This window comes from Amphiura filiformis, chromosome 4 (genome assembly GCF_039555335.1).
Source record: "Amphiura filiformis chromosome 4, Afil_fr2py, whole genome shotgun sequence".
NCBI lineage: Eukaryota > Metazoa > Echinodermata > Ophiuroidea > Amphilepidida > Amphiuridae > Amphiura > Amphiura filiformis.
Window position 1 is genome coordinate 3841252 of NC_092631.1, and position 11866 is coordinate 3853117.

Below are 11866 nucleotides of genomic sequence, written 5' to 3' on the forward strand. Positions count from 1 at the left end.
ATGTGTATTCAAAATTGATGCTTAAATTTGACCTGAACCAATTGACCTATAACCTGACATACGGTGACCTAATAGCCTTTTCTTCTCCTAACAACACATAGTATTAAATTGACTAATGACTATGTATCCATTGTATAAGTGTTTATTTAATTTATTCAGTGTTATATTTTGCATGCACCACTATAGATTTTCTATAGAGAGTATAACAAAGGATTTAATGTATTCTATTCATGTACCATACAGTAGTAGTAGTAGTAGGTAGGAATTCCCGCCTCTTTTTTCAGGCGCACCCCTTCGATGACAGATGCTCTGTTGAAGGGTCCATACAAAAAAAACCACACAAAAAAAACCACAATCATTTCTGTAGTTCACAGAAAATAGTTCGCAGTAAACAAGATGCGTAACAAGAATTAGTTCAATATCATAATAGAACATGCTTATGTAGGGATGGACATGGCAGGAACATGTTGAATAGAATAAATTATAGTTTGTTATGAAACACAGATCTGAGTTACTAGGATACAGTAAACAAAAAATATATAGGGCTAAAATGACTTACTAAAATGGTTTAAAAGCACTTTGTATGTAGATATATTTTATAAGTTCAGGACATGAGGTGATGAACATATTTATGTACTTAATAAATTTGCAAGAAAAAAAGAAGAGGGGTACTGATGAAAATCAGGGTATTATTCCCCCTTAAGAAACATAATAATTCTAAAAATCGGCAATTATTGTAACATAATGCTGAGTGTTGACAAAATATTTGGCAAAAAATGTTTGCAACAAATATTTTACAATAACATTTTTAAATTTTCTTTAATGATGTAATGTGTTTCCATACAAAACGTTTTAAAACGTTCCCTTGACCTTTATATAACCCGATATTATATGTTATTAAAACGTTTTTATTTAAACCAAAACCCAATATATAACATGTTAAAAACGTTTTAAAAACATTTGCGTATTTGGTGGTTATATCTAGGAAGAAAGGGGATAACATCTCTATCTTCCCTCCCAGCAACGTTTTACATATACAGAAAAGGTTTAAATGTCGGGTTATATAAAGGGTATACAAGGCGGTTCTCGAACCACGAGTCTCGCCTGCTTTTGTGACCGCCTGCTTTAGCGATAACTGTTGGTAGAGAGGTAAATGAATTTGGCGGTTATCGGCTGGGCACGATTATCTGGCCGATGCTAACTGTACCCACCAAGTTTCATGCCCATGCAACAGTTTTTACTAATATGACCTCAGATGACCCCTGGTGGCCCTGAAATGACCTTCTAAAATTTTGGCTCTAAATGTTGACTGTACCCCTCGTGCTAAGTTTCATGCCCATACGACAGTTTTTACTAATTTGACCTCAGATGACCCCTGGTGGCCTCGAAATGACCTTCCAAAAATTTGGCTTTAAATGTTGACTGTACCCATCAAGTTTCATGCCCATACGAGTTTTTACTAATTTGTCCTCAGATGACCCCTGGTGACTCCGAAATTACCTTCCAAATATTTGGTTTTAAATGTTGACTGTACCCACCAAGTTGCATGACCATACGATAGTTCTTACTAATTTGACCTCAGATGACCCCTGGTGACCCTGAAATGACCTTCCAAAAATTTGGCTTTAAATGTTGACTGTACCCACCAAGTTTCATGCCCATCCGACAGTTTTTACTAATTTGACCTCAGATGACCCCTGGTAACCTCAAAATGACCTTCCAAAAATTTGGCTTTAAATGTTGACTGTACCCACCAAGTTTCATGTCCATCCAACAGTTTTTACTAATTTGACCTCAGATGACCCCAAAATGACCTTCCAAAAATTTGGCTTAAATGATGACTGTACCCACCAATTTTCATGCCCATACGACAGTTTTTACTAATTTGACCTCAGATGACCCCTGGTGACCCCAAAATGAACTTCCAAAAATTTGCCTTGAAATGTTGACTGTACCCATCAAGTTTCATGCCCATACGAGTTTTTAATAACTTGACCTCAGATGACCCCTGAGTGACCTCGGATGACCCCGTAATGACCTTCCAAAAATTTGGCAAAACCAAAGAACTATTTCATCAAAGTAATAAATCAAAACAGAAAGATGCTTCCTGTACGAGTTATCACTCATTGAAAGTGCTACTTTGCTATACTTTACATGGAAAGCGACTATCTTAAAGTCGTCATATTTCCTTAATTACATGACCGATCAAACTGTTATTGGGATATGTGATGCACAGTTGAAAATTAATTATTAAAAGATTTGGTGACCTCAGTTGACCTTTGACCTTGTATGTGACCTTTGACCTCACGAAATTGGATAAAGTATGTTGCGCTGAAAAATCAAATTTGGCAATACCAAAGAACTATTTCATCAAATAAATCAAAACAGAAAGATGCTTCCTTTACGAGTTATCACTCATTGAAAGTGCTACTTTGCTATACTTTACAAAGAAAGCGACTATCTTAAAGTCGTCATATTTCCGTAATTACATGACCGATCAAGCTGTTATTGGGATATGTGATGCACAGTTGAAAATTAATTATTAAAAGATTTGGTGACCTCAGTTGACCTTTGACCTTGTATGTGACCTTTGACCTCATGAAAATCTAATCAGGTCGAGTACCTCTGGCCACGCAACTCCCCACCAAGTTACGTCACTGTACCCCATACGGATCTCCAGATAATCTGTTCACAAGGTATTTTGCTTATTACGCATATATTATGCAAATTAGGTACTTAATTACCATATTTTACGCTCAAAATCTAATCAGGTCGAGAACCTCTGGCCCCGCTACTCCTCACCAAGTTACGTCACTGTACCCCATACGGATCTCCAGATAAGCTGTTCACAAGGGTTTTTTGCTTGATACGCATCAAATACGCATAAATTATGCAAATTAGGTACTTAATTAGCATATTTTGCGCTGAAAATCTAATCAGGTCGAGAACATCTGGCCACGCTACTCCCCACCAAGTTACGTCACTGTACCCCATACGGATCTCCAGATAAGCTGTTCACAAGGGTTTTTTTGCTTGATACGCATCAAATACGCATAAATTATGCAAATTAGGTACTTAATTAGCATATTTTGCGCTGAGAATCTAATCAGGTCGAGAACATCTGGCCACGCTACTCCCCACCAAGTTACGTCACTGTACCCCATACTGATCTCCAGATAATCTGTTCACAAGGTATTTTGCTTATTACGCATAAATTATGCAAATTAGGTACTTAATTACCATATTTTGCGCTCAAATTCTAATCAGGTTGACACCCTTTGGTCATGCTACCCCCTATAAAGTTTCATCATCATAGCACTTACGGTTCTGAAGATAACGCGTTCACAAGCTTTTTCCGAACACACCCGCCCCACCCCCCCCCCCCCACACACACCCCCACACACCCCCACACACGGACACACACACACACACCATAGTGATTACTAAGTCTCTCCCTGAACATTCAGGCGAGACAAAAAAACGTGATGCAAAACACTGACAAAATAATTTTGCAAAAATGTTTGCCCAAAATATTTTACAATAACGTTTTAAAAACCTTTATGGTCAATTCCAGCGAAAGCGGGACAAAATTCTCTCTATGTTAACTTTCCACTTTAAAATGTCATTAATAAAGGAAATCACGTTATTGATGGAGCATATCATGTCACGTCCAATGTGCTCTCTTTGTGCATATAGGCCTTTACTAGCAAGTCATACCAGGGGACAAGTTATGATAGCTTACATGAATTGGCGTTACCCACGAATTCAAAGATAAAGCACCATATATGTCATTGAATGTCCTTCAATCAAAATGAAATTATTACCGTTAGAAAGACGTTTGCATGATCTCTCATCATATGTAAAACGATTGAATTCCACCAAAGTTTGTGGACTCTAGAGGCCATTAAGTCAATTTGGCTAATAATTTTGTTACCCGCGTATCAAAAATAAAATGATCGTTCTGAAAAATGTTAAGTGAATATGCCATAAATGACTATATCATGAAACGAAGTTTCGTTCTATAATTCTGAGGTCCAAGTGATTATTTTATTCAAATACGTTTTACCCATAAAATTCCATAAAATCAAATTTGACGTTACCCACGTATCAACTGTTACCCACGAGTCCAGCAAATATAATTGCCATAACTTAAATTAACATTTAATGACTTTGGACACTGAATTTAGTTTGACAAGCGCTTAAAATTGTAAATCGTAAAAATACGTTCACCGCTTTAAAAAGAATCTACGACGGTTTAAACTTTTGTTACCCACGAATCCCGAATAGATGCTAACCTTGAAAAATAAGGAGATTGTTTATTTTAAGTTTAAATCAGCACATATTCAAGCCATGGGTATGCTATAATTTTGACAGTACTTACAGTTTATATACCTAAGAAACGCAAACCCCAAACGGTACTATAGTACTTATAGCTTTACCCACGAATTCGGCGTTACCCACGAATCCAAGGATTTACTCGTAAATTATATGTTTCTTATGCATCTTAACATTTTGAAAACATGCGAAATAGGTTCCAAAACAGTCCTGTTTAATAGCGTCCTCTTGAAGGTATACTGAAGCTGCATCATGAAGTTTTGATTGATTATCCTAAATTACCATTTTTGGGTAAATGCAATTGGTTAGAGAAACGGGAATCATTGAAACACAATGGAGGAATAACCGCATGGTGGTTTCCAACCTTCTGTAATATTTTCTATTTTGCCGCTTACCAATACATACCTTCAAATATGTGTTACCCACGAACATTTTGGTTACCCACGAATCCCTACTTAAATTATAGTTAACAATGTATTGATAGTGTTTTAGTTCATAGGAACTGTCAAACACGAGTTAATAGAATATTGCTGCATGAAAATATGGAATGATTTTACTAAAATAATAATATAAAACTGTTAGCTCTGTCTATTTGAATTTGGCAACTTCATTATTCTCAAAATGTTTATACCCAAAATGCCATAATGATCCATTCTAAATATTCCATGTAGTCTGTATTTTGATTAAAATTCATTTTAGTGCCATTGCAGCCTGAATTATTGACATACGGAAAAGTATTTTTTATTTTTATTTAAAAAAAATTAATAGGAATTGCTATTTTCCAGACGCTGTTACCCACGAATCCATCCGAGATCCTCATCCTGCGTCGAGATACAAAATCTAACTTTATATTTATATGAAGCATTTATTCTAATCTTTCGAAATAATACAGTAATGTTAAATGACAGCCACTTTGGAAAAAGTTCGAAGAATTGACACAATCTTAACTGTACACCTGGTTCTTTCTTAAAATTTGTAATAACCAAAATATTTCTTTGTAGATATATGTAATAAAATTCTATTTTACGTTCAAAGTCTTCACCGATTTCTAGTGTATATGAGTCACACATAAAATATTGAAAGATATTAAAGAAAGTGAAATTTTATGGCGTACAACAGGTGAAAAATGCTTGAATTCGTGGGTAACATGCATATGCGCATTTAACACTTTATTTGGTCTAGCAAGAAAAGTTAGTTTTCAATCCGATGGCACTTCCACCTGATGATTCACTAGACATGATCGTCTCATTTGATAAGTCTAGAATTGAAAAGAAAAACATTTTCAAAATGGCCCCAGAGAGAATTTTGGCCCGCTTTGGCTGGAATTGACCTTATACATTGTGTAACCCGACATTTAAATGTTATTAAAATAACATAATAAAAGTTTTAAGAACATTTGTGTGTTGCTGGGATATATCGGTATATCTGATGATGGTGACTATTTAATTTGTCAATGTTTCTTTTGTGCAATAATCAACCATGAAGAAATAAAAAGTAATAAAGAAAAAAATTAATGTGAAAACAAAGGTATGCTTGTGTTCAACTTACTTTGTGTGCTATTTTGATGGTCACTCTTGACACCCCTGTCATCTTGTGCTTAAGTTAAATTGCTTTAAATTGCGATTTCCCGAAAAAAATACGCAAAAAATATCTTTTTAAAAAAAGTTACAGACCCTAAATTTCTTGTTGTTCAAGGTTGGAACCAGAGAAAAATTACTATTTTAAAAAAAAGCTAAAGGTTCTGAGGTTTTTTATTCAAAGATGGATAAAGTTATTACTGTTGCTTCTATTGAACAGCCAGGGACATATTGAATTTTAATTCAATATGTCCCTGGCTTAACATGCATTGCTAGCTGTTCAATAGAAGCAAAAGTAATTAAAATGTACAACTTTATCCAGCTTTGAATAAAAACCTCAGAACTTTTATTTTATTTATTTATTTTTTCAAATAGCAGTTTTTCTCTGGTTTCAACCTTGAATAACAAGAAATTTAGGGTCTATAACTTTATAATAAAAATGCAATTAATTTTTTGGGTTTTTTTTTTGTTTGAAAAATTGCACTTTGCACCCAAGAAACGCAATTGCGGCCGCGAATACCGCGATCGCGTTTTCCTCCGGTGCTAAATACAAGACTGCCCCACCCCAACCCTTAACTCCGTAAACGAGGACTGGACTCAAGTCTAGCAAGTTGCACCCTATTCGGTAATTGTGCCCAAATACGGTTCATTTTTTACATGTAACCTTTTTATGGAACACCTTGTATTTCTACCGTCTCTTGCATCTGTGCTTTGAATCCTCTAGAAAATGCGCTATATAGATTCAAAATTTATACTAAAGATCATAACTCATACATTTAGTATTTACATGCTATGAAGTGTTAATGCAAGTTTTTTACGAGAGAAAAAAAGTTATTACTGTCTGTTCATTTATTTATACTGTCTGTATTTTTAAAATATTTGAAAAAATAAAAAATTGTGGTCAAAGTCATCAAAGAAAAGTGTTAACACAGCCTTAGACCCAACGTGATTCATACTTTTCAAATTCCGAAGTTCAATTTGAAACCCCATTTCTTTTTAATGTTGGTTTTTTCCGCGATATTTTTATAACAAGCCGTAGAATGTCGGGTACCATAAACTTTTTTGAATCAATCCATTTAGTGCAATGGGGACGATTGTCATAGATGCGCTGAGATAGTATTTATGCGACCATCAGCATCAGAAAGTATTGTCCAGCAAAATAGCTATAGGCCTATTTTCGTGTTGAAACCCCGCTGTTGAAACATTACGTTATTATAAAAATGTGAAGATGAACTAAGGTTTTCAGAATAGGCCCAGCTTATATAAATACATTCCTTGCTTATTTATTTATTTATTTATTACCCGGTACATTTTATTTATTGTGTGGATGTGTCCGAGAAGGTGCGAGTCGAGGCCTGTTATAAAACTACCGTCCACATTTATTTTCAATTCGTTATTTCGTTTTGTTTACTTGAATACAAACTATGAGAAGATTTGGAAACAAAAGAACTTTTGTACAAGAAAATATTATTTAAAACAATGACTTAGGATACAGAAAACAATTCTTATAAAATCACTGTATCAGAAAATGTCAAGCAAATGCTGATATTCTTGGGAAAGAATGGTGGTATTAAACAAAAATTCAATTACATTGTATCGATGAAACCAGTCGAAATCCATAATTTTAATGTCATTTAGGAAAAATAAAAATAATGCTCGGAATAATGTTATGCATAAAACCATGGAAGAAAACGTAATCGCGCACACCTCACGGAGTTTCACCTAATTTAGTACAACAAAAATCGGTGGACCATCATAGCACCTATAGACCCTATCCAATAACCGGAACCGGTTTTGTTTTGCTAAATTCGATAGGATCTATGCCCTAAGTTGAGAATGGACCGTCCCACTCGATTTGTGAAAGGGTCGCGAACGCTTTTGGTGGACCCAAGTAACTGCCTAAAATGAGGCAAAATTGAAAATGGGGTTTTAAATTGAACTTTGGAACTTGAAAAGTGTAAATCACGTTGGGTCTAAGGCTGTGCCAACACTTTTCTTTGATGAGTTTGACCACAATTTTTTATTTTTTTCAAATATCTTAAAAATACAAGAATCTAAGTTAATTGAACAGACAGTAGGTAGCACCAGGATTTTTCCTTCATGGTGGGTGATGTGGATTTTAGTGCGAACTCCCTAAAATTTGGCACTTTTGGTCTAAGATTAAAATTTTCCTGATAAATTGTGAGTGGGTAAAAAGCCCAAGATTGAGGAAGGGATGCTCCAATGCCCCCTGTAACGCCACCACTTGTATAATTACTGCAGTGGCATGCACAGAATTTCATGCATGAAATGGTTGATGCCATATTCCCCCTAACTGATCTAAATAAAAGCACTGTGTGCGAAAGCCTTGGCGTGAAGTCTTTACGATGGGGTCCTGGGGCACCTTAGGGCCCGGGCCAGGAAATTCATGCCCGGGATTTTGAGGGTAAGCATGGTAAGGGTGTGTTCAGAAATGGAAATGGTGGTTCAGAGAATCTGGCACAAAAATACTGACCCCCTTACAGAGCAGAAAAATATGCCACTGTATACACATCCAGATTCTCAATTATGGTGTACCACCAAGTGGTACACCATTAAAGGGAGTCTCCGGTAATCACAACATTATGCCTTATATGTTAATAAAATAATTATCAAGCACGAATCACATGGTTTTATTTAAAACAAACTCATATTGACCATAAAAACGAATAAAAACAGTCAGATCTCAACACGCGATATTCAAAATTCCCACACCGAAATTGTCTGAGTGCAATGACGTAATGGTTATTTGTGCTCAATTGTTGTCAGCCTTCATTACAGGGACATCATTGCACTCGACAATTTTGGCGCCCGGGAATTTTGAATATCGCGTGTTGAGAGACGGATGTTTTTATTTGTTTTATGGCCACTATGAGTTTGTTTTAAATAAAACCACATGATTCGTGCTTGATAATTATTTTTCTTACATATAAGGCATAATGTTGTGATTACCGGAGATTCCCTTTAAGAAATTGGATGTGTAGCAGGGTTTTCTTTATGCTTAAAAGTGGGTTTTTTTATCCCTTCCAACTACACACTTTACCCCCTCAAATGCTTTTAAAAATTTAGATTTGGAGTTTTTTTACCCCTTCAGGAAAAAGCTTAAAGAAAACCCTGATGTGCAGATCTGTAATAACTAGACTAAAGCTACAGGGAGTATCAAAATGATTGGTACCCATATTATCCAATGATTATGGCCAAGACTGCCACATCAAAATGCAGCATAACATCCACCTTATTTGTAGATCTATGTGATAAAGGGTCATAAACCTATGAATTGTAGTCTTTTGAAGCTGATCTAATGCTGAATTTGGAAGAAACAGGCATTTGATACACCCTGTACAACAACGCTAAAACAAATCAACCAGTACAATTCTATTTATCAGTTTTCTTCACAGCTGTTTCTTTAATAATATATTCCTCACCATTTTGAACACACACACTGTATGTCAAACTTTCTTTACAAATATATTCTTACAAATCGGTGAAAATAAAGCTGTGGTAATTGGTTCAGGCAAAAACAGTTGTAGTTTCATTTACTTCTTAGAAAAGCCTAATTTTAGTCTTAAAATAGTGAAGTGGGTGTCAATCATCTAATGAACAGTGATTTCTGCACACAAAAATCCCAAGCAAGAGTAATTACACAAGCAACTTTGATTAAGTGATATACCTTTATGTTCTTTATAAAAACACAAATAATGTAAGCACCAAAACCTTTCTGGACCCCATTGTACAAACCCTTTAAAACTTTCAAAGTGCCCTCTGCAATTGGTTTGCAAATCTTGGTAATAGTGGTCCATGTTTAATTCAATCACACACTCGGGAAATGTGCTCTTCCAGTTTAAGTCCATACACCTATGGAAGACATGGCCTTAATCCTAGTGTGAATTTCAAATGCAATTACCTGAATAGGTGACTCCATTTGAAATCTACATCCCTGTGGGGGAGATTCAGGATATGTCTTAAGGGGTGTATGTATTTCACTTGGAATAGCGCAATGGCTGTTCCTGGTACAGTTGCAACTGTCACACACCTTGGGTTGCAAAAATATTTACAGCTCATTTTATGGATGCAATACTTGATCGCCAAAATTCCACCCCAAGAGTTAACAGACCAGGAATCCTTTTACAGTGCATTTCAAGTCTACTTTTGCTTACATTCATCTGGAGTACAGATATAAAATCACAGAAAAGAAACAGCCAATTTTGTACTGGTTTGCAGATAATATTGACAAATTGGGCCATTCCATTTAAAATCCTCACGACCCCTGTGGAAGACTTTGAAAATATCTTCCACAGGGGGAGTATCAATTTCGAATGGCATTACCACATTAGGCAGTTCCATTTTAAATCCACACACCCTCTGAGAAAGATTCAATCTGAATCTTCTACAGTGCAAGGGTGGGTTTCAAATAGAGTTGCCTAATGTGCTAATTCCATTTGATATTCATACTCCCCCTGTGGAAGATATTTCCAAACCCTTCCACAGGTGGAGTGTGAACTTGAAATGGAATAACCCAACGCAAGGCCCATGGGCTTTGTTTTTCATTTTACACAACCCTGGTTTGATATCTCAATATGAATACTATAAGCTTATATCAATACATGTATGTGATTTTGTTCATCTGAATAATTTCATCAGCTACATGTACATGTATATAAATTACAAGTCAAAACCTATTTTTTAAAAATCTGAAATTTTGAACTAAAATAAAAATCCATGCTGATGATAATATAATTTGTTTTTTAAGTTAATACTAATTGGGCAAGTGGGAAGACCAAACTCCTACAGTTTGATTACTTTTGATTATTCAAAAAAATAAATGCAACAAATTATACATAATTAAAATCGCAAAGTACATTTCATGGAATTAGAATAAAATACATATTGATAAGAGAATACATAGAATATGACACTGGAATACAATAACGTAAAAAGAATAAAGAAACATTTTGAAGATTTCAGATGCAAAATGAATATATCGAGGGGTCAGTGACACAAATACGTAACTACATTTTTTGTGACAATGAGATTTTGATATCAAATTTTTCAGAAACATGAACACTTTCCAATAAACACATAGAAGTAACTCCATTTACAGACCTTCCAACCTACCGAAGTCGGAAAGAGGGACATTGTACATGTACACAAACCAGGTACCAACAAATTCAGACTTGAGGTGTGCAATACTGTCCGAATTCAGAGAAGGTTTTGCAGGTCTAAATTAATCACAATAGCTAGACTAAAGAGAATGCTATAGCATCATTTTAAAGTGTAATTTGCATCATTTTCTGGTGTTCTTACATTTAAATTTGCCATCACTGAAATTTTCAGAAAGCAGGACTGTCCCTCTTTTTCATTTTGGAAAACCCCAAATGAGGGACAATCCCTCAAAATGAGGGACAGTTGGCAGGTCTGCATTTACCACCCCATTGAAGTCAATGTGGATAATTATCTTATTAACTAATTTTTTTCAGAAGGGCTAAAATGGAGGTACATCTTTGTGTCACTGACCACTCGATATGCTAAGTCTGCCTTGACAGTTTAGTATTGAAAAATTTTATATTTCTTCTGTCTTCACAAAAAGTAACACAGCTGTTATAAATACACCTATAGATTCAGAACTATTAATCATTTTAACAACATTTTAACACAGAACAGAGGATGGTTTATTTACGCACATTTTGATACCCCATTCCTCCAATGTCATTCAATATTAACAACACAGTAGTGTTTTTAAAGAAAAATACCCAAATTAAAAAATTGCTGTTTACAGCGATCAATGGTTATTATGAAAGCATTGTGGCATTTAAAATCCACCATTATCATCACGCTGAATTAAAAACACTTCTGTGTTGTTAATATCAAACGACATTGGATGTATGGGTTATCAAAATGCGCCTCAATGAACTACTACCCGTCTTTCTGTTACAATA